The sequence below is a fragment of the Anomaloglossus baeobatrachus genome, chromosome 1, assembly GCF_048569485.1.
Source record: "Anomaloglossus baeobatrachus isolate aAnoBae1 chromosome 1, aAnoBae1.hap1, whole genome shotgun sequence".
NCBI classification, from domain to species: domain Eukaryota; kingdom Metazoa; phylum Chordata; class Amphibia; order Anura; family Aromobatidae; genus Anomaloglossus; species Anomaloglossus baeobatrachus.
In genome coordinates this window covers 594,950,006-594,977,274 of record NC_134353.1, presented here as the reverse complement: position 1 = coordinate 594,977,274, position 27,269 = coordinate 594,950,006, and positions in this window count along the sequence as shown.

The window sequence follows — 27,269 nt, the reverse complement described above, 5'->3', positions numbered from 1 at the left end:
GACTGGATCCCTTTAACCTACCATTGTCCTTTATGGTATACTTGGAAGCAGAAACAGTGATCAAATATGATACATTTCTATTATATATTTTGTAATGTGTCCTTTAGTGTCTTGCAAAATATAGGTTCAGCCATATATATCTATGGCATACTACAACATGTCTTACATTTTTTGTTTCAATTGACATTTTCCTTCTTTATTATTTGATTACATACTATACACCATCAATTTTTCTAATGAACAGAACATACCGGTAAAGAAATCCAGAGATCAGTGAGATAAAGTTATAGTCCTCTCTGGCGTCTGTGAATCATACACCGCATTAGATCTTCCATGGCTGTCAGTTGCTGTATTCATCAGGACATACAACTGAGAGGAATTGATGAGAACCAGAGAGATGAGAGGAGAATTACTAGAGACAACATAATAGTTCAGACCAGATCTGAGCATCCTTCTGAGTATAGTCCTTCGACAGACAGGAAAGTACAATGACCTTTCTGAAAGCTACTCCTTACCCAATCAACCACTCCACACTGGGCAGAAAACACAGCGGGAAGAAAGTAAGTTCAGGTGAGAGGATCAATGTGTAACAGAGAAAACAGACAGAGAAAAGATTTGTTGGATCTGTATAGTATCACATATATTTATTTGTTTTTAAGAAAAAAATTTGGTGCTGAAAAAAATTAAAATAGTTAGAAATTAATTGTTCAAACAACAGATGATATAATTAAAAGTAAGGTCCACTTTTGGAAAAAGTACTGAAAATAGTGGTGTCCTAATACCTAAAGTTATTCTACCATGTTCCATAAACTGGACAATCTGGAAAGTACTGTTCTTTCAATAATAATAAGCACAATTATAGGTATACTTTTCTATAGACTATGGATTCTTTCACTCTTTCATTTCAAGACCACAAAGAGTGGAATAAAATCATATTGAATATGCCGCAAATTTTAAATTCTGATTTGCAGGCAGAAATGTTGCCGAAAATTACGGAAGCAGAAAAATGGATTAGAATATACCTTACCTTATTCCCATTTTATGTAACAGCTTGTGGCAGAAATCCACCTATGCTGCAGATTTTAAATTCACAACATGGGAACTTAGGCTGCATATTTTCACAGTGGATTCAACCCTTCCAATACACACAGTGGAGCTCAAAATAAAAGAGCAACATACAATTTCCTAAATGTTAAGGTCATTGTGTAGTCCTATGTGATTATATCAAACACATGAGTAAAGTATTTTAGGCTTATTTCATAAACTTAATTTTTATAAAAGCACATAATAAAAATGTAAATGAGATAAATGTAAAAGATCAAAATTAGAGAACACTTTCAGATACCTGCAAGTTATTGATTTTAATCTGGCACCTGTTGCAAATTTCCTTAATTATCTGACAAACCCTATTTAACTGGCAGCTTAACTTTCCAGTTTGCACTGACTTTGCAAAATTGGCATGTCGTTTCAAAGTGACTGAAAATTTCAGGCAGCAAGTTGTCCAGATGAAGGCCGAATCAGCCATAGCAAAAGAAGTTGGACTTTCCAAGTCTGTGATTTTGAGAATATTGTATCTTTACAACATCACAAACTCTTTCAAGTCCCCAAAGAAGACTGGTTACTATCACAAATGAGTACAGGATAATGTTGAGAATCTCCATGGTTAATCGTTTCAACACTGCCGCTGGAATTGGTCAACAGTTCAGCACTGAACAGAGTAAGGATCTGTCTTGTCATACAGTGTCATGAAGTTTAAGAGCATTTGGACTGAAAGCCCACTCTGCAGTGACCAAACCTCTCATTAGCAGAAAGAATGAAAATCCTAGACTCACCTTTGGTGAGGAGCATGTTATATGGACAGAGGAGAAGTGGTCCACAGTTCATTTTAGTGAGGAAAACAAGTTTCATTTATTTGAGTCTGATGGGAAACATTATGTTCATAGACAAACTGGGGAAAAACTGCAAGTGTGTATTAGACTTTCTTCAACTACACGTGGTTCCTTACTTGCATTCATCACTCAATCAGCCAACAATTTTCATGCAGGTCAATGCCCCCTATCATGCAGCAAAATGGGTAAACAGTTCCTTGAAACATAAAACATTGAAACAATGAAATAGCCAGCCTAGAGTCCTGATCTAAGCCCAATAGAAAACCTCTGGAAAATCCTTGGTGACAAAGCCATGACCAAGAAACCCACAACAGTTAAAGACCTGTGGAAGAGACTGGAAAAATAGTGGACCAAAATCACACCAGAGCAGTGTGAGAGACTAGTGATGTCCTGTGGCCGCAGATGTGCTGAAGTCATTCACAGCAAAGGCCTGTACACTTCCTACTGATTGATGACTGTTGTTACCTTCAGAAAATTGACATATAATCCTTCTCTGTTCTACAGTAATTGTTGTTCTCTAATTAAGATCAGGCAAAATACATGTTTTATGTTAAACTTTGAACCTTTTGTAAAACACTGTTCTAGTAGCAGGGTGTACCATTTACAAAAAAACCTCAAATGTTGATCAATGTAGATTACATTATTTCTGAAAAAAGCAAGTGATCATACATTGTTCTCTCATTTTGATCTCAAGTGTAGGTTACAATCAATTGCAAATATGCTTAAAAATCAGCAATAATTCCACATGAAACACATGCGGAAAAATCCACAATGAAAAATGTGTGTGATCGCTGCTAACTAAATAAATCCTATAACTGATTGGAAGAACTGGTAACTTGATGGCTGTGCAAGTGTCACATTTCCAATTGGTCTTATAAAGTCCATTCATAGAATGTAAAAATAATTTTATTTATGTAGCGACAACATATTCCGCAGCGCTTTACAATTCAAAGGTGTCATGTATATGCATTTAAGACAATATAAAGTAACACTTAGTTAAACAGTTACAGAAGAAGTAAGGGCCCTGCGTGCAAGTTTACAATTTATAAGGAAGTTTTGGGGGGACACAATAAGTGCTTGTCATATATGGTCCAGCCATCTACTTACATAATCACCAGTTTTGTCTGTTCTCCTATTTCGTGATGCACCGCGGCATTGTCCGTTGCGCAGCCGCAGTTTGAACGATGCGTCCTCACTGCACGCACGCATACACACACATCGCAGACACACACATAGCAGACACACACATAGCAGGCACACACATAGCAGGCACATACATAGCAGGCACACACAGCAGACAGACACATAGCAGACACCGAGCACATACACACATGGCGCAGCGCACATGCATGTAAACACTACGCGCGCGCACACACACACGCGCTCACACACTGCTGTATACTCACCTATCCAGGGCCGCCGCCGATTCTGCTGTCAGCCCTTTACTGCAGTTGAATGCCTTGTGGTAAAGCATTCAACTGCAGTAAAGCCAAGCCATGACATCAACCTGCAGCGGCCGCACCGTACACTGGACCCTATCACGGAGGAGTCTGTGTGCTGCAGCTGGAGACTCCGCGGGCATGGAGGACAGATGAGACATGGCATAATAGGGGACAGAAGGGAACCAGCAGGAGCACATTACTAAACAATGTGCTCATTGCTGCAGGGGACATCAGCCCCCCCACCAGATCTGTATACCCCCAGCCCCCCCACCAGATCTGTATACCCCCAGCCCCCCCACCAGATCTATGTACCCCCAGCCCCCCCCACCAGATCTGTATACCCCCAGCCCCCATCAAATCTGTATACCCCCAGCCTTCTCCACCAGATCAGTATACCCCCAGCCCCCCTCATCAGATCTGTATGCCTCCAGCACCCCTCCCCACCAGATCTGTATACCCCCAGCCCCCCTCCCCACCAGATCTGTATACACCCAGCCCCCTTCCCCACCAGGTCTGTATACCCCCAGCCTCCCCCACCAGATCTGTAGGCCCCCAGCCTGCACCCCACCAAATCTGTAGGCCCCCAGCCCCTACCCCACCAGATCTGTAGGCTCACAGACCCCACCCCACCAGATCTGTAGGCCCCCCAGCCCTCACCCCACCAGATTTGTATGCCCACCAGATCTGTATGCCCCCAGCCTCCACCCCACCAAATCTGTAGGCCCCCAGCCCCTACCCCACCAGATCTGTAGGCTCACAGCCCCCACCCCACCAGATCTGTAGGCCCCCCAGCCCTCACCCCACCAGATTTGTATGCCCACCAGATCTGTATGCCCCCAGCCCCCTCACCAAAACTGAATGCCTCCAGCACCCCCTCACCAGATCTGCCCACTTCCCACCAGAACTGTATGCCCCCAGCCCCCCAACCAGATCTGTATGTCATCAGCCCACCCACCAGATCTGTATGACCCCAGCCCCTCCCACCAGATCTGTATGCCCCCAGCCCCTCCCACCAGATCTGTATGCCCTCAGCCCACCCCACCAGATTTGTATGCCCACCAGATCTGTATGTGTGGCACCCTGGACTAGCCAGGTCATCACAGGGACTACAACACAACACCCCCACCCCGAGATAGGCACATCAGCTAGACACCAAAATCCTTGTTGCCTCCCTCCAGGGGCTGATGTCCACACCAGGTGGGGTGGAGCCAGGCGATTGGCCCCACCCACTGAGGAGTTCACAGTCCTGGAGGCGGGAAAAGGAAGTTAGTCAGTTAGGGAAGGGAAAGAGTGAGGAGCAAACTGAGTGTGTCCGGGTACGTGGCCCGGGCACCAAGAGCAAGGTTGGCAGACGGTGGTGGCCGTCTGCAGGAGAGGCAGATCAACGCGGAACCGTAGGACCGGGGACGGGCGGTGGCCCGCCGGTACCAAACCGGGGAGTGAAGTGAAGCCAGCACAAACCGGCAGGGCCTGCGGACCCCGACCAGGCTTGGAGTCGCAGTTAAACAGGTCAAATCCGTTAGTGACCGGAACCCCAGGGGTTTCCAAACAGCGAAGACCCGATTGAAGGCAACCGTCCAAACAGCAAAAGGGAAATACAGCTACCGTCACAGCTAGAGTTCCCAGGGCCAGAGCCTGCGGGCAAAAGGGATCCTCCGGCACATATCCACTCTGGGGAGTGGGTTACCAGTGGGAAGCCATCGGGACCGAAGATACACAAAAGGTGCAGGGAAAGGCAGCCACCACCAACCGTCCGGGAGAAACCACAGCACCCGGCTGCGGGACCCGTCCATCCAGCCATTTGTTTTACCAGAGACTTGCATCCATTTGTGGCTAAGTGAGTACTACCGTGCCGTCCGGCACCACGCTGCGCAGTCCAAACGCCCCCTGTACCTTGCCCGACCCTGCCTCCCGGTCACCTCACCGGGCCCCGGGACCACCAACCCCCCTACCCACGGAGGGGAGAGAAACATCCCAGCTGCTCCCTGCCATCGCTCCCGGGATCCCCGTCAACAGCAGCGGTGGTGCCCCAACCTCACCACAAACCGTGGGTGGCATCACAGACCAAATCCCCCAAACCAAGCTACTCCCCTTTCACTCACGGGCGAGGAGCGCCGCTCGAGTCCCCGGATCCGGCCCACCGCTCGAGCCACCGAGCAGCAGCAGCAGCGCCGGACCCGAGCGTGGTGAGCGCAGCGCCCTCCCCGCCCGCGACATATGCCCCTAGCCCCCTCACCAAAAGTGAATGTCCCCCCTCACCAGATCTGCCCACTTCTCACCAGATTGTATGCCCTCAGCCTCCCCACCAGATCTGTATGTCCCTAGCCCCTTCGACCAGATCTTTATGTCCCCATCCCCCCGACCAGATCTGTATGCCTCCAGCCCCCCAGACCAGATCTGTATGTCCCCAGCCCCCCCCGATCAGATCTGTATGCCCCCAGCCCTTCCACCAGATCTGTATGCCCCCAGCCCCTCCACCAGATCTGTATGCCCCCAGCCCACCTCCCACCAGAACTGTATGCCCCAGCCCACCTCCCACCAGAACTGTATGCCCAAAGCCCCCCCACCAGATTTGTATACCTCCAGCCCCACTCACCACTGCTCCTGTCAGCACCACTAAGCATAGACAGATGTTTATTTCACCGCACTCCCGATGCGATAGCATCGGGCCTATTTCTAGTCATTATAATAATTAGGAATTTTTGCCATATATAAAACTGCTTAAGTCAGCCATCAGCCTTTATCTATCTAAGTACAGTTACCAAGTGCTATTGGATGCATGGAGGATGTGGAGACAGATAAATAGCATGTGTGGTAAGTGGGGCGAAAGTTCTTGACAGGGGAAAAAGGTTATGGTCAGAGAGTTAGTAAAGTCATCCACTAACTGATAGAGAAGAGTTAGTGGGAGAGGAGAGTTAGTAAAGTCATGCACTGAGTAGAGACGGTTGAAAGCAGTGTATTTCGTCATTGTGTGTTGAAGAGTTAGTAGCTGGAAAAGGCTGAGAGAGAAGGTTTGAGAAAAAAGATGGGTACAGCTGCAGAAAATGGATTGTCAGTGGGGATATTAAAGTCCACCATGATGAGATTGGGAATGTCACAGGATAGGAAGTCAGGAAGCAAAGTGGTCAAGGAACTGGGTCATTTTGCCTGGAGGATGATACACAACTGCCAATTGCAGAGAAAAGGGTTTGAAGAGTCCAATGGAATGGATCTGGAAAGCACATTGTGATGAAAGGAGCAGACCAACATATTCCATCTTATCAGTTCTCAAGTCTGGGGGGTATGTGAAAATTGAAGCACACAATGCAAGAAAGCAGCAGCGGCGGTGGTGTCCAACTGTTTGATTCAAGTTTAGTGATAGCAAGAAGGTTAAGGGAATTGCAAAGGAAGACGTTGGGGCTATACTTGGGTTTGCTATACACTGACCCTGAGTTCCAGAAAACAATTAAAAGAGGCAGGAGAAGGCATACACTAAATGTTAATATGATTAACAAGGTTTCAATTTGCAGCAGGAAAGGAATTATATTTACTAGTGAAAGAACAATGAGGGTTAGGGGAGATGTCTTCAGCAGCTAGGAGAAGTAGAATAAAGAAAAAGAGCAGATGGTTTATTGATTTGTGCAAGCATTTCATGTGCTGTATAGTGGTAATGGATGATTTAGAGTTTTTCAGAAATGTGAGTGGAGCCTGAGAGCTGTACATGGGAGAGGGAAGGAGAGAGATACTGATGTGGAGAGCATGTACAGAATATGTAAAAGAACAGTAGATATGAAAGAAATCAGCAACTAAGACATAAATGTTGGAAAGAGATAAGAAAATTAAATAATGCAGTATGATTAATAAAGAAGCATGTTTATTAGAATATGTTGCACAGCTTACCTGTCCCCAGCCCTGTCCAACTGCCATGTTTAACTGCGTGCACTTAGACTATGTTGCACATGGACAGATATTGCATCTGTGAAACAACACACATGCTTTTCCTAGACTATATCTGAATATATAGGGAGGTATCTAGGCCAATTTACGGTGTTAAAAAACTAATCAAGTAACTAGAAACCAGAGCAATGCAATATTATAGAAAGATAAACAAACACCCATGCTTGTCAGAAAAGACAATAATAAATCAAGTGATTGAGATAATTTTTAAGATTTAGAAATAGATATGACCATTTAGTATAAACCAAAAATGAAATCTTGCAATAAATGGGAGATGTTCATGACGCACCCCAGGGCTTTGGGGTATTCGGTCCCGGGCAGTAAATTTACTGGGACAGTTCACTGGGTGGCCATTACCCTGTTCCATGGCCGTGAGGCCACTTGCAGTATGCGGCTATATAGGGAAAGCTTCCACTGCAAAGTCTCTCACTGCTGGGGCTGATGGTATTGGGCAGCTTAGGTGTGACAGCTCTCCGCAAGTAGAGCTAGGCCCTAGGGGAGGATGATAGTGGTTGTAGTTGCTGGAGCGCCGGTTCAAGTGTTTTACTCACTGGTTAGGAGATTCTCCGAGAGCATACTGGTTCACTGCTGGTAAGTCTCTGGTTATCCGGTGCAAGATCCAGGTGGTTACCGGCGTTAGTGTAAATGTCCTGTTTGTCCTTGCTATCCAGCGATCAGCAGAAGGAACCTGAGCTTAGCTCCAGCTCCCAAGACCCAGGCTCCAAAATGGAAAGATAAGCTGTGTGTCATCCCACCAGCACTGGGTGCTCTCCTGCACCCAGTCTGGTCTCATGGGACGTCCCTCCAGAAAGCTCTCTATGTGTCATGGCTACCTCTTCTTATACTCCATGCGGCATCCGTCCCCCAGTGGTTGTCCTGGTGACCGGGAAGTCCCATACTACTGGATGGCTAACTCTCCCTGTCCACCCCAGTCCACAGCCCCATGGGGGAAGGTACCTAACTGTATGTGAAACGTCTAGTGTGAGCAACGGCAAATCACCTGTCACTTACCCCAGATAGATACTGCTCCTTAACTCAGTTGTAGTACCTTGTGGCGACCAGAGCCTCAGGGGTGCCACATTCACAATTGATGTTAGATAGCAAAATCAGTGCTGAAGAGACGAGAGATGAGTATATTCTTCTTGCCATATTTAACTGCATACACTGCAATGATATTCCACTTAGAAAGATTTTGCACATATGCCCCCAGCACATGTAGTCTTTTATATCTACCTTCAGACTACTTTCTCTCATAGCACAGCCTGGGTCTATTGTCAGATATCCAGGGCAATGCATATAACACCCCTCAGGACATCCAAGAGACCAATGTCCTATTTTGTAATTTTATTATTTTAGCTAATTATATCAGCTTTCTTTCGGCAACATTGTAATGAATAGTAGACTGAATAGCCCAAAATTCAATACAGAAATAATCACCAATTGTTAGAGAGCAAACTCATACCAACACCCACAGAAAGAGTAAAATTGTAGATTTAAAATACGATCATAATTATGGATTAAGTTAAGACATAGTCATATAGTCATAGTGACTTGACAAAGGCTACACTCCAGTAGCTGAAACGCGTCGCTGTTGTGTCAATATCCACGGAGGACTATGTCTTAACTGTTCATATGTTTATATGATCGTTTTATTGGAAACCAAGTAAAATAAAGCACCTGGAAATTTACTGACGGATCTCTCCTCCTTGCGCTGGGCAGAACTCTTTCCTCTTCATTATACTCAGGTAACAGCACCTGCAGCCCGAGCAGCAAAGGGAAATCTGAGCACATGGAATGGGTGAGCTGAAGGTTTTTCATATTGTCTATAAGGGATCAATGGGACCATTCGGAGATTAACATACAACATTAAAGAAGAAAAAAATGAATAAGGGGTCACAAATAACAATGTCTTTATTGATATTCAATTAAAAAAACAATTATTAAATATTAAATATTTTTAAAAAACACAACCATTAGCTGGAAGAAAAAGGGGCATCACAAAAAAAGGTAACCTGCAAACCACAAATTTGGTATTAGCATATATATGTGCAAAAAAAGGGGGGTTAAGTACAAAAGTAACTACCAGCAAGGAGATTAAAGTGTCATGTGCTAAAAAAGAGTAGCCAAAAATTAAGCCATAATATGTACACCTACTTGTTGCATAAATATGCAACAATGGTGAGACCACAAAGTTATTCACCCAAATATACAGTATGTGTAGCCTATACCAAAAATATGGTTATAATAAAGTATATACTGGCCATGAGGGGTAAGAAAATGTAAGCGGAAACGGCTCCAACGGCTACCCAAATGCTGAATAGTCATATGGAATCACATGAAGCCAAAATAGGCACAAAATAAATATAAATAAAGAAGAGGATTTACCAGGAAGAGTTAGAGCACTGATCCTTGTGTGTGACGCCCGCCCCGACGCATGCACATTTCGGTGTTCTTCTTCAGGGGGTGGAGTCATCAAGGATTGTGACGGCTTAAATGCACACAATCAACCAACTAGTGGAAAGATTGTGAGCACGCGTATTGGCCGTAATTGATGATTTGATGATGATGATTTTGATGATTTGATGGGCGGGGTTTATTTCCTCCGCCCCCTGATTACACACTGTTTGTAAGTTCTGTTTGGACTGAAGGCATGACCGCACCTTCCCACCCATATTACTCGAGTCCATCTATACTACGGATGGTGGCTTCACTTCCAATATTGTGTTGGTTTGTGAAGCCATCTCATAGTAATACGGATGGCACGCGTCAGGCGCCGGTCCGGCCATCACAGTAAGTCCAGGTTTACCTCCACTCGGCGGCACACTTACACTATATAGCCACGCCTACTTTTATGTCACAACGCTGCAGTATAGCGGTGCGGCTGTGACGTGCATAGGTCTTGCCTCCCACGTGACTCTTTACAAATTACGGCCAATACGCATGCTCACAGTCTTTCCACTAGTTGGTTGATTGTGTGCATTTAAGCCTTCACAATCCTTGATGACTCCACCCCCTGAAGAAGACGTCAGGTTACCTTTTTTTGTGATGCCCCTTTTCCTTCCAGCCAATGGTTGTGTTTTTTAAAAATATTTAACATTTAATAATTGTTTTTTTAATTAAATATCAATAAAGACATTGTTATTTGTGACCCCTTGTTCATTTTTTTTTCTTCTTAGGTGTTGTACAAAATTCAAAACAGGGAGATTAGTTGAATTCAGTGGGGAGTTTTGATATGCATCAAATAAATTCAATACAAATTAAATCTGATAGGAAGAGGTTAAAAAAACTAACAAAGTCTTATACTCAACTTTCCTTGGCTTTCCTCTTACCTTACCTTAACTTATAATGCCATCATTGCCACTTCTTTCTTCTGCTTGGCTAATTATTCTTCTAATTCTCCCTCCTGTCTTCCAGTGGACCCTAATTAGGCCCATGGCTGAGTTGGCCACACATGATCAGGTGGGATGCTATATAGATCATTGACGTGCCCCACCTGACATCTTGAGGCCTAGCAAGTGGCTATGGTTGCTGGAAGACTGATGGGAGAAGAAGGAGGAGGAGCAATGGTGGTTGGCCAAGTATGGTGAGGGCCCAGGAGAGGTGAGCATAAGAATTTATTGTTTTTTAACCACTTTTTGTCTCTAAGTATTTTTCAAAATGGCAGCCAGATGGGTGCTATTTTGTTCCATGCAATTCAGGCAGGAACAAAGGCACTGACACCGAATATTAATTAAAAATTTGGTAACACTGACACTGTATTTTAATAATCTCGAACAACATAGTTCATATCTTTCAAATTTCAGCGTTGTGCTCTTTCACAGTGTTTCACGCCATAGTAATAGCAATGGAAATAAGTATGTGGAATCTGACAGAGAAGTGTCCAAGAATGTTGATTGCTGCCAGACGAATTATCTCTCTCCATATCGATGCTGAATATTTTAAGGCCAAATCAAAAAAGATGTGTTATCTGCTCCTCCACGCTGCCTAACTTTATATACTCAGATAGTATCTTACAATAGCAACCCGGAAACACGTTGCATATTTCTGTATGATTTATTGACTGCCTTATGAAGACTTGCAGATGTACTCTGGACTAATAAAGTAAAATCAAAGCTAGTTGATAATGAACGGTTACAATTACTCTTATCTTATTATTTAGTGAGTTGTTAGACCACCAACAGATTGCTTTAGAGTCACTCTGTAAGAATGTCAGATATTAAGGAGGCACTGTATGTGCTTCATTTATTCTTATGATCTTCTGTAGAAGCTGCAGAAAATTTCATGACATTTACAAGGTCTAAATGAATATTTCTGTAGGTCTGCAGATAGATAGATTGATAGAGGTAATATACAAACATATTTAATTTAAACATACTTCACATATTAAACACTATTTAAACTTCGGTATTTGAAAAATGTACTTTGCCCAAACATCGAGGAATTATTTTTGCTGTTATCGAGTTTTTATAAACTATTTTTTTTTCTTATTCAGGTTATTGAACTCCTAAAAGTGATAAACAAATAGACATTTAATATTAATCAGAAATGATAAAGATATTGTTCCGAATGGAATTATTGATGACCTACTGTATCTTAGGGATAGTTCATCAATATCAAAATGCTGGGTGCCCAACACCAGAGGTACGCACACAGATCAGCTGATACATAGTGCTATGGCATGGAAATAGACAGTGTAAAGGACAGAAAAATTATACTAGTACTAGTGCACCGATGGGATATGACTTTCCCAAACACAGTCCAGAAAATCCTGAGCGTGAACCCTGAGAGCAAGCTCACTCCATTAACCATACGGGTGAGCGGGACCCAATTAGTTCCAGACTATAGGATCCAACAAGTGAGAAGGTGGCACGGAAAAGGCCAAAGGCTAACAAGCAACACCAAGGGAACGGACCCAAGCGTGCTCCCTCCTTGCTGCAGCGGTGCTCAGAACTCTGGTTTACAAGTTGTCGGTGTCAGTGTTCTTGAACTGAGTGGGTACACAAAGACCCTTCCTCTCCTCAACAGCACCCCCAGCACCACCACCGGGCCCGGGAAACAATCCCCCTACCCACGCAGGGGGTCAAACACCTTGTTACCATACCGCCACCACCGGGCTCACCCACCAACAGCAGCAGTGGTATCCCATCTTACCACGCACCGTGGGTGGCGTCACGAACTTCTAACTCCCCTGTACATACCCCCCCTTTTCAAACTCGAGTGACTGCGCGAACCCCTGGGTCCGGAGACGCCTCGAGCCACCGCGGTTCCGGATATATAGCATTTAGAGGATACGGGTGCGGTACATATTTATGTAGAAAAAATTAGATAAATTCGATATCAATGTAATATGGGGTCGGTCATACATTTGTTTGTAACGTCCGACTAAAGGAAATATAAATTTTGAAAAATAAAATAAAAAAATATATAATCGAATGTTGATTGTTTTTAATTTTTTATTTATAACCTTTATGTTTCTTATGTATATACTATGTTTCATGTCATGTTTTTTGTTCACTATTTTATTGTCTATTTAAATTTATTTATTACTGTATTTGTCTATGTATATGTACATATTGAGGGATAATCAACTCAATAATGTTGGCAATGGGCCACATTGGTAGGTGCTTATAACATTGCCTGGGTAGCATGTGTATATATAGCAAAATATATATATATGTGAAAAAAGTGGGGAGGAAAGGGGAGTCCTTGCAAAAAATTGCACATATATAATAAAGAACGAATAAAGAATATTAAATGGGAAGAAGGGGGGAGCAAATATAAAAAACAAATATAAGCTATTTTTTTGAAATATATTTTATTAATTTTCTATAAAAATTCTAATGAGCCGATTATGTATAAAAAAACAATTATAAAAGGAAAAATCCCTGAGCCCATATTATTTCAAAAAGGCTGTATAAGTGATTATATACACAGTATTGTTATATTATTAGGCTAGTTTCACACTTGCGTTGAACGGTATCCGTTGCATTGCGTTGTGTGACGGATGCAACGGATGTGTTGCATATAGTGGCACAACGGATGCTGCATAACAGCGGAATCCGTTTTGATTTTTTTTTTTTTTACAGTTTTACCGGCGGCAGACTATTGTGAACGATCAGCTGATCGCTCCCAGTAGCCGGCCGCCGGGTGATCAGCTGATCGCTCCCTGCAGCCGACTGCCGGGTGATCAGCTGAGCGCTGTCACTTGCCGGCGCCCGGGCATGCCGGCGGGCGGGTGCTCAGCTGAGCGCTGTCACTTGCCGGCTGCCAGGCATGCCAGCGGGAGGGTGCTCAGCTGAGCGCTGTCACTTGCCGGCGGCCGGGAATGCCGGCAGCCGGTCGCTCAGCTGAGCGCTGTTACTTGCCGACGGCCGGGCGCTCAGCTGAACGTTCGGCCACCGCGAGCCAAAATAAAGTTTGTGATTTAAAAAAAAAAAAAAAAAAGAGCATGCGCAGTGAAATCCAGAGGATTCCGCTGCTCAAAACAACGTTACATGCTGCGTTCCTCCCGCTGGGCGGAAGCAACGGAGCGTCGCCCAGCGGAAGCAACGCAGGTCCTTTTGGAACAATCCGTCAACCATACAAGTCTATGGGAAACAGTGGAATCCATTAACGGAGTCCGCTGTTTTCCAAAAGGGCGGATTGTAACGGAAGGAAAACAACGCAAGTGTGAAAGTACCCTTATATGTGTGTATGTCCATCAAAACCCTTTTGGTGTAGATAAAGAAACGAAGGGAGGAAGGGGAGGAGAAAGAGATGGAAGAAGAAGAGAACAAGAATCTATAAAGGATTCGTCACTCAAAAGTACATAGTGCATATAAAAAATCCATCGATTAATATTAAATCACATAGCGCAGATCAGATCGATAATTTCAAGCCTTTAGGTTGCCTTGCGTCCAATCGTAATATCCATTTAGCCTCGGCATGCAAGTAAGTCACGGAACCAGTCACTGCCTCTCAAGAGTTTGCTCACTTGTTCGATGCCAATGACGCTTAATGCAGTGAAATCACCATTATGTTTTTCAAGGAAAAAAAAGTTGTGGGCAACTGGATCTTGTGATGTTGATATAGATGAAGTGTTAGTGTGTTCAGAGATTCTCTTCCTGAGCGATCTAGATGTGCAACCAATATAATCTTTAGCACATATATTACAAGTGGCTTTATATATGACATACGCTGTGGAGCAATTAATGAATGCGGGGATCTTATATGTATGTTCGTTGCCAATAACAAAAGCTTGTGTTTTTTTCATATATTTACATAAACCGCAGTGTTGTGATCCACACTTGTAGGACCCTTTTGTGCCGAGGCAAGTTCCAGCGTTAACTTTGGATATGAAAAGGCTAGGCGGTACTTAATTCCCAATGGTTCTGGCTTTCTTCGCTACACATTAACACCATTGGATAGTATGCGAGCTAACTCAGTATCCTGGCAAAGAAGGGGAGTGGAGAAATTGATACGATTGACCTGAGTATTAGATTTGGTTTTGTCCTGGAGCAATTCATCACAGGATTTTTTATTTGCAGTTTCCAAAGCTTTGTTTAGACTTTTACTCTTGTATCCCCTACTACGCAGACGAGTTTTCATGTTTTCCACTTCCAATTTATATGCAGTATCCGTGGAACATAAGTGGCGGGCTGTTAAAAATTCTCCCAATGGTAAATTGGACATGGCACTTACTGTATGACCGCTATCTGCGTGGAGGATGGTGTTGCCGCTTATGGGTTTTCTGACAATTTTTTTCTGACAAATTAAGTATCATTCTGGAGAAAGGCTTTGACCTGGGTATACTGGATAAGCGCACAAGGGAGTATTTAAGTAATGATTTTCCTATTTGTCCAATTTTTCAGGGACTTCCTGAAGTCCACAAAGGCTCCTTTCTTCCACCTCTACGCCCTATTGTGGCAAGCACGAATTCACTTCCGAGTCTTTTATTTGACTGGCTTCTATTTGACTGGCTAATATTATACATCCTTTGGTCAAAAGAACAGCAGGTCACATTACGGACGCTAAATATCTTTTGCAGGGCTTACTCAATCTAACTTCGACGGAAGATTCCTTTTGGGTCACGAGTGACGTTACGGCTTTATACTCATGAATCCCACATAATGAAGCCTTCAGAGCCCTCTCTTTTCATCTGGACAAACAAAGTAATTTAGATGACAAAAACAAAGAATATATTCTCTTAGTTTGCGATTTTCTATTAAAACACAATTTCTTCAGCTTTAATCAACAATTCTATATACAAGTTAATGGCTGCCCTATGTGAGCCAGTTTTTCCTGTGCCTCGGCTAACCTGTATATGGCTACCTGGGAAGAAACCTTCATACATACCTCTGAAAATCCATTCCTTAACCATATTCTTTGGTATGTCAGATATATCGATGATTTGATTATGATTTGGCAACTTAAGGATGATGTCCCAGATGAGAACCTCCTAGAGAATTTTTGCACCTATATAAATTCTAACAACATGAACTTGCGGTTCACGGTGGAGTTTTTTCAAAACACAGCCCCTTTTTTGGACACACAACTAACAGAGGATCCTGGTACGAGTTCAATACATACAATTTTGTACAGAAAACCCATAAGCGGCAACACCATCCTCCACGCAGATAGCGGTCATACAGTCAATACCATCTCCAATTTACCATTGGGAGAATATTTAAGAGCCCAAAGCCTATGTTCCATGGATACAGCATATAAATTGGATGTGGAAAACATGAAAACTCGTCTGCGTAGTAGGGGATAAAAGAGTAAAATTCTAAATAAAGCTTTAGATACTGCAAATAAAAAATCCCGTGATGAATTGCTTCAGTACAAAACCAAATCTAATACTCAGGTCAATCGTATCACATTCTCCACTCCCTATAGCAAAGATTTCAATAAAATTAAGGAGACTTTTTTTACGTTACATTCCTCTTCTTTGCCAGGATACTGAGTTAGCTAGCATGCTGTCCAATGGTGTTAATGTTGTAGCGAAGGAAGCCAGAACCATTGTGAATAAAGTATCTTATGTAGTCTTTTCATATCCAAAGTTAACGCTGGAACTTGGCTCGACACAAAAGGGTCCTACAAGTGTGGATCACAACACTGCGGTTTATGTAAATATATGAAAAAAACACAAGCTTTTGTTATTGGCAATGAACATACATACATATAAGATCTCTGCATTCATTAATTGCTCCAGAGCGTGTCATACATAAAGCCACTTGTAATATATGTGCTACAGATTATATTGGTTGCACATCTAGACCGCTCAGGAAGAGAATCTCTGAACACACTAACACTTCATCTATATCAACATCACAAGATCCAGTTGCCCACAGGAATAAACGTTCAGCTTCAGGACTCACCAAGCATTTCCTTGAAAAACATAATGGTGATTTCACTGCATTAAACGTCATCGGCATCAAACAAGTGAGCAAACCCTTGAGAGGCGGTGACTGGATCCGTGACTTACTTGCATGCCGAGGCTAAATGGATATTACGATTGGATACAAGGCTTCGCCTTCCAAGTGTGACATCAGGAACGCCACTTTAGCCTGGTCTGAGACGAACAAATGCGGGAGTAACCGAAAGTGCAGGGAGCACTGGTTCAGGAAGCCTCGGCAGGTCTTGGGGTCCCCCGCATAGCGAGGCGGAGCAGCGAGGCGAAATTGCAAGGCCGTGGAGGAAACTGGTTCGGACCTGGAGACTGGTTGCTGCGTGGACTGAGACGAGGCGGCGGTCTGCAACATGTACAACCGGTGGTCTACGGGCGTCAGGAACTTCAGCATCCGGTTCAGGGTTTCGCGCTGTTGCGCCAGCTCCTGGCGCAGCTCAGCCAGCTCTGATGTTTGCACTCCAGCGGGATCCATGGCCTGATCAAACTGTCAGGGCCGGGAGAACTGGTAGGCCCAGGAGGTGGATCCACTGGACCATGTACCCCACCAGAGGGCAGGGTACACGGACGCCGGAGCACTGGCGTGGCAGGGACAGGTATAACCAGGTCACCAGGGTCACGGAGTTCTTTAGGACAGTAAAGGAAACAGGCACAGGTACCAGGGAGCAAAGACAAGAAGTCTACAGGACACGGCACCAGGGGGCCTGAGAACCTAGCTCATAAGACTATGCTACAAGACACGTTGATCAGGCCCCGCCCATATGGAAGGCCAGTCTTATATACCCAGCACAGCCTCATGTCATTTCCTGCTGCAGGTGTGCTGGGTCTATAAGACCAGGAGAGTGGGCGCGGCCCGGTCCTATACGGAAACATGTGGCTAAGACTCAGAGTCAGACTCATAAGACCAGGAGAAGGACACAGGAGAGCACGAGCGGGAGCGGCAGCCATGACTGGTGGACACGTGGACTGGGTCAGTGGTTAAGGAGCGGTGGCGGGATGGTGTGACCGGATCAGTGGGTAAGGAGTGGTGCTGGGACACCGGGAGCTAGACAACCGTATACATGCTACTCAGGTAATATTATAAGCACCTGCCAATGTGGCCCATTGCCAACATTATTGAGTTGATTTTCCCTCAATATATACATGTACATAGACAAATAATAAATAGATTTAAATAGACAATAAAACAATGAACAAAAAAATGACATGAAACATAGTATATATATATATATATATATATATAAAAGAAACATAAAGGTTATAAATAATTAAAAACAATCAACATTCGACTATATATCTTTTTATTTTATTTTTCAAAATTTATATTTCATTTAGTCGGATGTTACAAACAAATGTATGACCGCCCCCATATTACATTGATATCGAATTTATCTAATTTTTTCTACATGAACATATAGTCAGTATAACCTTCTAACATGCTTCTCTCACACTCATGAGTTAATTAACTTGATTTTCTTCCTTCCTCTCTCATTTGCATTTTGGAGGAACACACCTTTTCTGTTTAATGACTTGCTGATCCTCTAAATGCTATATATACCTAGCTCTGTGAACATACTAATGCTTATGATTAAGGACTGTTTTTATTCCCTTTTTGTCCGAAACGCATCAAGTCACATAGTGTATCCTTTGGACCTTTTTGTATTCTGATTTTTTAAGAAGATGAAATAAAGTTTCTGAATTTTTAAGAAGATGAAATAAAGTTTCTGAATTTTATCTTTTGGAATTTTACCTTTCTATTTGCCTTATATCACAAACCTGCCTGTCCGATGGACTGCGAGCATCCGACTGAACCCTGGAAAGCATACACACGGGTGAGCTAAAAGTATTTTTTTCTTCCACTTTGGAAGACCGCCTAAGGTGTCATAACAACAGAAACTCCTCACAGTTGACCCCATCTAACAAACTGCAATGACTCAAAGCATACTGCCAAATTAGTTACAAAATGGCTTAAGGATAACAAAGTCAATGTTTTGGAGTGGCCATCACAATGCGCTGATCTCAATCCTATTGAGAATTTATTGAAAAAGGAGAAGAAAAATATGATCAAGCGTCCAGTTTATAAGTGAAATATTTATTTTTATTGATCAGTGCTAAGGTGGACATACTAAAATAAAAACAATAAAAAACAACAAGGAACAACTGGCAGTGTTACAATCACAGTTGTATGCAAATATGACATATAATAGCACTATATGTATATACTTGGGCAAGAAACGCCAAAAAATAATGAGGTTATTTGTAGCTAATCACATGGTATATAATATGAGTGATGCAGAAACACTCTGAACAAATTATCATTCCTACTACATTGTATAACCACTAAATAATGATGTAAACAATTTAGATTAAATTGCTATTCAATTAGTGCTAATTATGTCAATAATGAACCACATGGGGTTAAATGGGTTGTCTACTGGACAGGGGGTCAGAATTAGTCAGACTACAATATAATTGAGCATAAACATAAGCTCGTATGTGCAATTAAACTGGGAGTCAGCAGAGTTGTAGGCTTTCACCGTGCTCCCAAATAATGATAAAGTACATATGCACCCATGCCTCGCAGTAGAACTTACCGCACGATGTGGAAGGAATAGTGTGATGGGAACCGCCGGAAACTCCTCCTACCCAGGGTTCTTTATCATTACTTGGGAGCATGGTGAAAGCCTACAACTCTGCTGACTCCCAGTTTAATTGCACATATGAGCTTATGTGTATGCTCACTTATATTGAAGTCTGACTAATTCTGACCCCCTGCCCAGTAGACAAACCATTTAACCCCATGTGGTTCATTATTGACATAATTAGCACTAATTGAATAGTAATTTAATCTAAATTGTTTACATCACTGTTTAGTGGTTATACAATGAAGAAGGAATGATCATTTTTTAAGAGTGTTTCTGGATCATTCATATTATAACCCATGGGATTTGCTACAAATAACATCATTATTTTTTGGGCTTTTCTTGCGCAAGTATATCCATATAGTGCTATTATATGTCACAATTGCATACATCTGTGATTGTAACACTGCCGGTTGTTCCTGGTTGTTTTTTATTGTTTTTATCTTGGTATGTCCACCTTAGCACTGATCAATAAAAATAAATATTTCACTTATAAACTTGGACGCTTGATCGTATTTTTCTTCTCCTTTTTCAGTTGCTCTTTTGCGATTTGTCCAGATACACATATGTAGTCAATGGTTGTCCTTAATGACGTATTAATGATACTAATATACTATATAATTGGGTCAATATGCAACCTTTATCCCTGTGTGTCCTTCTTTTTTGTAACTTGAGAATTTATTGGCAAAGCTGAAAAGGCAGGTGCGAGCAAGGCAAACTACAAACATGGCTCAGTTACACCAGCTCTGTCAGTAGGAATGGGACTAAATTCCTACCAACTATTGTGACAAGCTTGAGGAAAGATATCCAAAACAATTTACCCAAGTCATACAGTTTAAGTGCAATGGTACCAAATACTTATGGAATGTATGTAAACTTTTGGTATGATTTTGATCCCCTCTACCAGTCTTTCACACAGTTCTTTGACTGTTGTGGGTTTTTTAGCCAAAACTATGTCACCAAGGATTTTCCAGAGGTTTTCTATTGGCTTTAGATCAGAACTCTGTCCTGGCCATTTCATTGCTTCAATGTTTTCTGTTTCAAGGAACTGCTTTAACCTTTTTGCTGCGTGACACGGGACATTATCTGGTAGAAAAATTGCTGGCTGATTGAGTGATAACACAAATAAGGAACCACGTGTTGTTGAAGAAGGTACTGATACACACTTGCATTCACTCTGCCATGTAGCTGTATGAGAGTTCAAACTCCTGCTGCAGAAAACATTCCCCAAATCATGACACTTCCTCCATTAGCTTTCACTAACTTCTTAACACACTTTGGGTTCAGTCCAAATGCTTTTAAACGTGTTGACACTGTATGACGAGACAGATCCTTACTCTGTTCAGTGCTGAACTGGTGAGCAAGTATAGCTGCAGTGTTGAAACGATTACCCAAGGAGATTATCTGCATTATCCTGTCCTCTGTTGCATTTCTCTTTTGAGGGCAACCAGCCTTGTTGGGGGACTTGAAAGAATTTGTGATGTTGAAAAGATGCAATATTATTGAAATCACAGACTTGGAATGACCAACTTCTCATGCTATGGCTGATGGGGTCACCCATTTGGCTTTCATCTGAACAACCTGCTGTCGGAGGGTTTCAGTCACTTTGGAATGGCACACCATTTTTGCAAAGTCAGTGCAAAGTAGAAAATTCAAAAAATAAAAGATTTTCAGCTCACCCCTCTTCACTCCTGATCTCACCCCCGACGCACAGAAACACCCTGACCCGGGTGTGTAATCACAAAAACAAATAGAAAAATTACCAGCGTCTCCAGGAGATAAAATAACAATTCTTTTATTCATGTAAAAATCTTCTTACCATCAGATAAAATGACACATATGAACATGAGGACAGAGGAGCTCTTTCCTACGCGTTTCACCCTATGAAGGGCTTAATCATGGAATGCGTAAAAAAGGTCTCTAGGCAAATATTTAAATGCAATGCACATTAAGAAACAGATGGTTCAATTACATGGAACACACCCATCACATTTAGTATAAACAACATTGGATTTGAAACAATACAAAAAACAAGGGGGAAAAATTTGAAAACACAGAGGCCAGCGCACAAAAAGAGAAAAGAAATTATTCTCTCCTTTTGTGTATAAATACAAACAGATCAGGAAAAAACAATAAAAGAGTACATGTAGTACAGTTAAAAACAACCTCTTGGTACTGGAGAAAGCCATAGTATGTTTGTGCAAAACATGGAAAAGTATTTTTTATTATTATATTTTTATATGCAGACAGAGAAAAACGCATCTGTGATACAAAATTAACGCAGAGAAGAAAAAAAAAAAATATGCAATCTTTCTCTGTACACATCAATGGAAGGGTAAAATTCCCACTGAAGTGTTAAACGCTCCAGAAACCTTCCATTAATAGGAAACATGAAAAACTCAAGATCGCAATAGATATTTTGGACTCAAAAAGAGGCAGAAAAATTCAAACAACTGGAGTCAGAGGAAATTCTTGTGTTAACATGGTAATGGGGACAGAGATCGCTATAAATACTGCATGATCAGATCCCTCCTCTTGTTCATACCATGCGGTATTCTAGTGCCTAATTTGTATATCCAGAAAGACTCTCTGTTGCGAATCTTTCTGCGATGGTCCCCTCCCCTAACTGGTTTGTAGACCTTTTCAATGCCAGTGAATGTAAGAGAATCCAGGGACCTATTATGGGCCGTAATGAAGTGCCTGGAGACTGCTGAGACATTCACTGCAGAAGGATTTAAAGTGTCAGACATACAGTATGTCTGCGTGTCCGTTGCGTTAGAGGACAACTCGTGCAACCCACATATTGAATTGAACACAGGGTGCACTCAATTAGGTATACAACATTAGGGGTGTTACAATTTATAAAATCCCTAATATTGTAGGATAAACCAGTGTGTGTGGAAATAAAAGATCTGCACCTCCTGACATGTTTGCAGGAAATGCAGAAATTGTGTCCACATCCATAAAACCCAATACAGGATAACCAGTTTTTAGAACTACTTGAACCATTGTTACTAATCACAAGACTAGGTGACAGAATATTAGCTAAACTAGGTGCTCTTTTGGCCACAAAGTTAATTTTGTTTTTCTCAAGAATGTGATTCAATAAATCGTCTTCTGAAAGAATGGGTAGATGTTTTTGTATTATTTTTACAATATCCCGAAATTGTGGGGAAAAATTGGTAGTGAAAGTCACTTGATAGTTGGTTTTATGTTTATTTTTATGGTGATTTTTGAAAAGATCAGATCTGTCAATTTGATTCACTATTTTTGGGCTCTGTTTAGACTCCAGTTAGAGTATCCCCTATCTTTTAATTTGGCTAGAGCTTTGTTGGTTTCATGTGGGATGAGATCATATCTGGAGCAATTACGCTTCAGTCTGATCAACTCCCCGATAGGAATATTTTTTACTGTATGCAGGGGGTGGCATGAACTGGCTAACAGTATAGAGTTGGAATCAGTTTCTTTATGATAGGGAAGGATATCAATGGTATTATGGTTGCCAATCAGCGTTACATCCAAATAATTGACAAAAACTGGATGTATTTGAAAAGTGAATTTAAGATTAAAGGAATTTTGATTGAGATGATTGATAAAGGAGTGTGCTGTATTTACGTCTCCGTTCCAAATGAACAGTAAATGATCGATATACCGTGTGTAAAAAATATGTTCTGAAAAATTGTTATTGTCATGAAAAATATAAAGCTCCTCAAAGATAGCAACCACAACGTTAGCAAGGGAGGGAGAGAATTTCCCTCCCATGCTAACGCCACATTTTTGTAAAAAAAATTCCCCATCAAAAGAAAAATAATTGTGAGTCAACAAAAAATTTATGGCTGTAATAATAAAATTTTGTATGTGTAAGGAATAAGAGCTGTGCTTTCTGAGGAACACTTGGAGGCAATCAATGGCCACATGGTGTGGTATAGAAGGATACAAGCTGACAATGTCACAAGTTAGCCACATGTAGCCATTGCGCCATGAAATAGAATTGAGATTATTTATTAAAGATTTAGTGTCCCTCAGAAAACCCGGCACATCCCTGACAAGAGGTTGTAGAAAGTGGTCTATCCAAGCACCTAGTTTTTATCCAAGGGAGCCAATGCCCGATATAATGGGCCTAAAAGGTGGTGGGAAAATGTTTTTATGGAGTTTGGGGAGGGCATGATAAATAGGAATGATGGGATGATCCACCTTAAGATAGTCGTAGATTTTTCGTGAAAATATGCCCCCCTCAAAACCTTCCTGAAGTATTTTATCAATCTTTTTTTTATAGAAACTGGTAGGATCCCCTTGGAGATGTAAATAGGTGTTGTTGTCAGATAGTATGGCATGATTTATTTTGAAATAGAGTGACGAATCCAAAACTACAACACCCCCCCCCCCCCCATCAGCTTCTCTGATAATTAACCCAGTATTGGATTGCAGATCCTGTAACGCTAGAATTTCTTGGGGATCAAGATTGTTATTAACAATGCCCGTAGTTCTATCTAGAGCCACAAGATCTGCTTCCACTTTTTCCTGGAAAATGTCCAGGATAGATGGCCTGGATTGAACAGGGTAAAAAAGGGGGTTAGTGGTTACAAATCTATCAGGAAGAAAATCATGAGATCTACTTTCTGACTCCAGTTGTCGTAGGTCAGAAAGTTTTTTTAACTCCTGAAACCCAGGTATTATATTAGGGTCATGATAAGTAGAAAAAGGGGAGGAACACATATTTTCTTGTGATTCATTATCATCATGAAAATGACATTTTAAAGTTAGATTGCTAGCCAGTTTATTTACATCCAGTAATGTCCTAAAAACATTGAATTTGTTGGTGGGACAAAAACTCAGTCCCTTGGAGAGAACAGAAAGATGGTGTTGGGAGAGGATCTGAGCAGAAAGATTCCAAACGGGGCAAGTTAATACCTCCGCTTCCTATCTGGGTACCTTGTGTTTCCGATGTTTCCTGCCTCCTCTCCTGATGCGTTTTTTGAGGCAGCATTTTTTCTCTTGTATTTTTTACTTGAAGAAGCAGAAGTGTTGTTTTCTTCAAATGAAGAGTCCGAAGAATTTTCTATTGAGTAACTGGTGGTAGCTGAAGACGCACTAGTGTCGCCAAAGCTGACCTTGCATTTATAATTTCCTTGGAAATTTTTTTTATTTTTATCTTGTTTTCTCAAAATGGAGCTCTGATGAGGTAAATTTCTCCAAGAATAGACCTTATTTGTTTGGTAATCATTAATGTCTCTGTCAAATTTGCATTATTTTCTTTCTGCAATTTTGTCATCTAATATGGTAAGATGTTTATCCAGATTTTCTTTGAGTATAGTCAATTCAGAAAAATCCTTAAATTTATCCAAAGCAGATTCCGTTGTGGCAATATCATTTTTACAGGTCTCCAATTCTTGTTCTTCATATTTTACAATAAGCTCCATAAGCTGTATCGAACATTTAGAAAGTACAGTGTTCCAGTCACTCAAAAATGTCTCAGGAAAGGAGGAAAAAGTAGGAGTTTTTATCATCCTCAGTCCACGAGGTATCATACTTTTATCAATATATGAACGCAAAGAGGTGGAATCCCACCACAATCTGGCTTCTTTAGATTTACTTTTTTCCAATGATCTGTATAGTAGCAGGAGCTCCTCATTGTCCTTAGTAACAGCCTCAGACGTAGTAACTTCAATGCGTGAGTTGAAGATGGAGTTGAATTTAATTCTCCTGTGTAGAGGTGGATCCATATGGAGTGGAATTGTGTGGATACTGGTCTCCACTAAATTCCACTAAAAGTAGAAAATTAGGCTGCCAGTTAAATATGGTTTGTCAGATAATTAAGGAAAGTAGCACCAGGTGCCAGATTAACACCAATAACTTGCTAGAATCTGAAAATGTTCTCTAACTTTGTTCAGTGTTCTTTTTAATTTATCTCATTTACGTGCTTTTGGAAAATTTCTATTTATAAAATAAGCTTAAAATATTGCTAGTTTACTCATGTTAGGATATAATCACACAGGACTACACAATGATCTTAACATTTAGGAATTTGTGTGTTATTCTATAATTTTGATCTCCAGTGTATAACCATACACTATAGTGTGGAGTTGTGTTTGACTATATAGCGTAGTGCTTTGTATAAAGTATATAGTGTAGAGCTCTTTATAATTACAGTATATCCTATATAGTGTGGTGTGTTGGACTATATACTGTAATGCTTTGTATATACTATATACTATTTAGTTTTAACTGCATTGGAGCAGTGAACTATTATATACTATACACTATAGAGCTGCTGCACTGGGGTTCACCGTGGAGTTAAAAGCATACATTATATAGTATATACCAAGCACCACACTATATAGTATATAGTTATATACAGTTCCAATTAACTCTACATTATGAACAGCTTTCCTGGATGGAGCTGCATAAAACTATGTAGCGTGGAGTCCAGTAAAGCTGTAAATTATACACTATATAGCATAGTGCTATGTATATACTAAATAGTGTATGGACTTCACACACTATACAGTATACTGTATATACACATAACACCATATTAATTCTACACAGCTCCATTAATTTTAAGCTTCGTACTCTTTTTTTTTATTATCCATGTTTTTATCTTCCATGGGACCGTAACAGGAGGGACGGCAGGAGGGAGTTGAAGTACTGGAACAATCGCTGATGGACTACAATGCACATTGCCAGAAGCCGGAGGAGCAGCAGCACAGGAGGAATAGTGACAGTCGCTGAGGTGTGGAGGATGCAGTACGATGCAGAGTGGCGTGCGAAAGAAAGAATTTCAGGCTTTACTCCTGATTTGCCAGGTCCTGCACTCCTTCCCTTGATTCACTCTTGTGGTGGGGCTGAAGGCAGGTAGGGTATATTGCGCACGTGCAATGGCCAGCTTCTGAGGAAGGGGGGGGATTGCAAAATTTACTATGGACAGCAGAAAAAATCACCAGTTTTTTTGTGGACTGTTCGTGAATTTACAGAAAGTTGACAACCCAGTTTCTATGAATTCACTTTGACATTACTACGCCTCTGTGTTCAAGAGCTTAAAGAAGGTTGGACATAGTGCTATGAGACCTCAGAGCATTACATACATATTTACAGGGTAATTGGAAGCTTTGCAGTATTGCAATGTGCAGTTAATTATTCCCCTGCTTATTACATTTTTTTTTATTTTATTTTTTTTTTTTTTTAATTGTCACACTTGGCAAATTTACATTTCAAAAGATTCAATGATCTCTAGTGTTACGGTTGCTGCGAGCACTGGAGACTATGTCCAGATTTCTTGCTACTGCACATGTGTGAGCGCTGGAGACTAAAGGCTGCTTTACACGGTACGACCGATTGTGCGATTTCACAATCGATCGTACTCGCCCCCGTCCTTTTTGCGTCACGGGCAAATCGTTGCCCGTGTCGCACAAAGTCAGTAACCCCTGTCACACATACTTACCTCTCGTGCGACCTCGCTGTGGGCGGCGAACGTCCACTTCCTGGAGTGGGAGGGACGTTCGGCGTCACAGCGACGTCACACGGCCGCCGGCCAATAGAAGCGGAGGGGCGGAGATGAGCGGGACGTAAAGATCCCGCCCACCTCCTTCCTTCCACATAGAGACGGCGGCGGCCGCGGGAGGCAGGTGAGTTGCTCATCGTTCCCGTGGTGTCACACGGAGCGGCGTGTGCTACCACGGAAACGATGGTCAACTAAATTAAACGATATTATGGAACCTAGCGAGCAGTACCCGACTCACGATTTGTGAGCGATACTGCGTCGCTAGGAGGTGTCACACAGGCCGGCATCGCCAGCGATGCCAGATGTGCGTCACAAAAAACGTGACCCCGACGATCTATCGCACGATAGATTGTCTGGTGTAAAGCAGCCTTAAGTCCAGATTTCTGGCTACTGCACATGTGCGAGCGCCGGAGACTAAGTCCTATCTTGCAGCCATTGCACATGTGCGGGTGACATCATCGCTGACACGAGGTC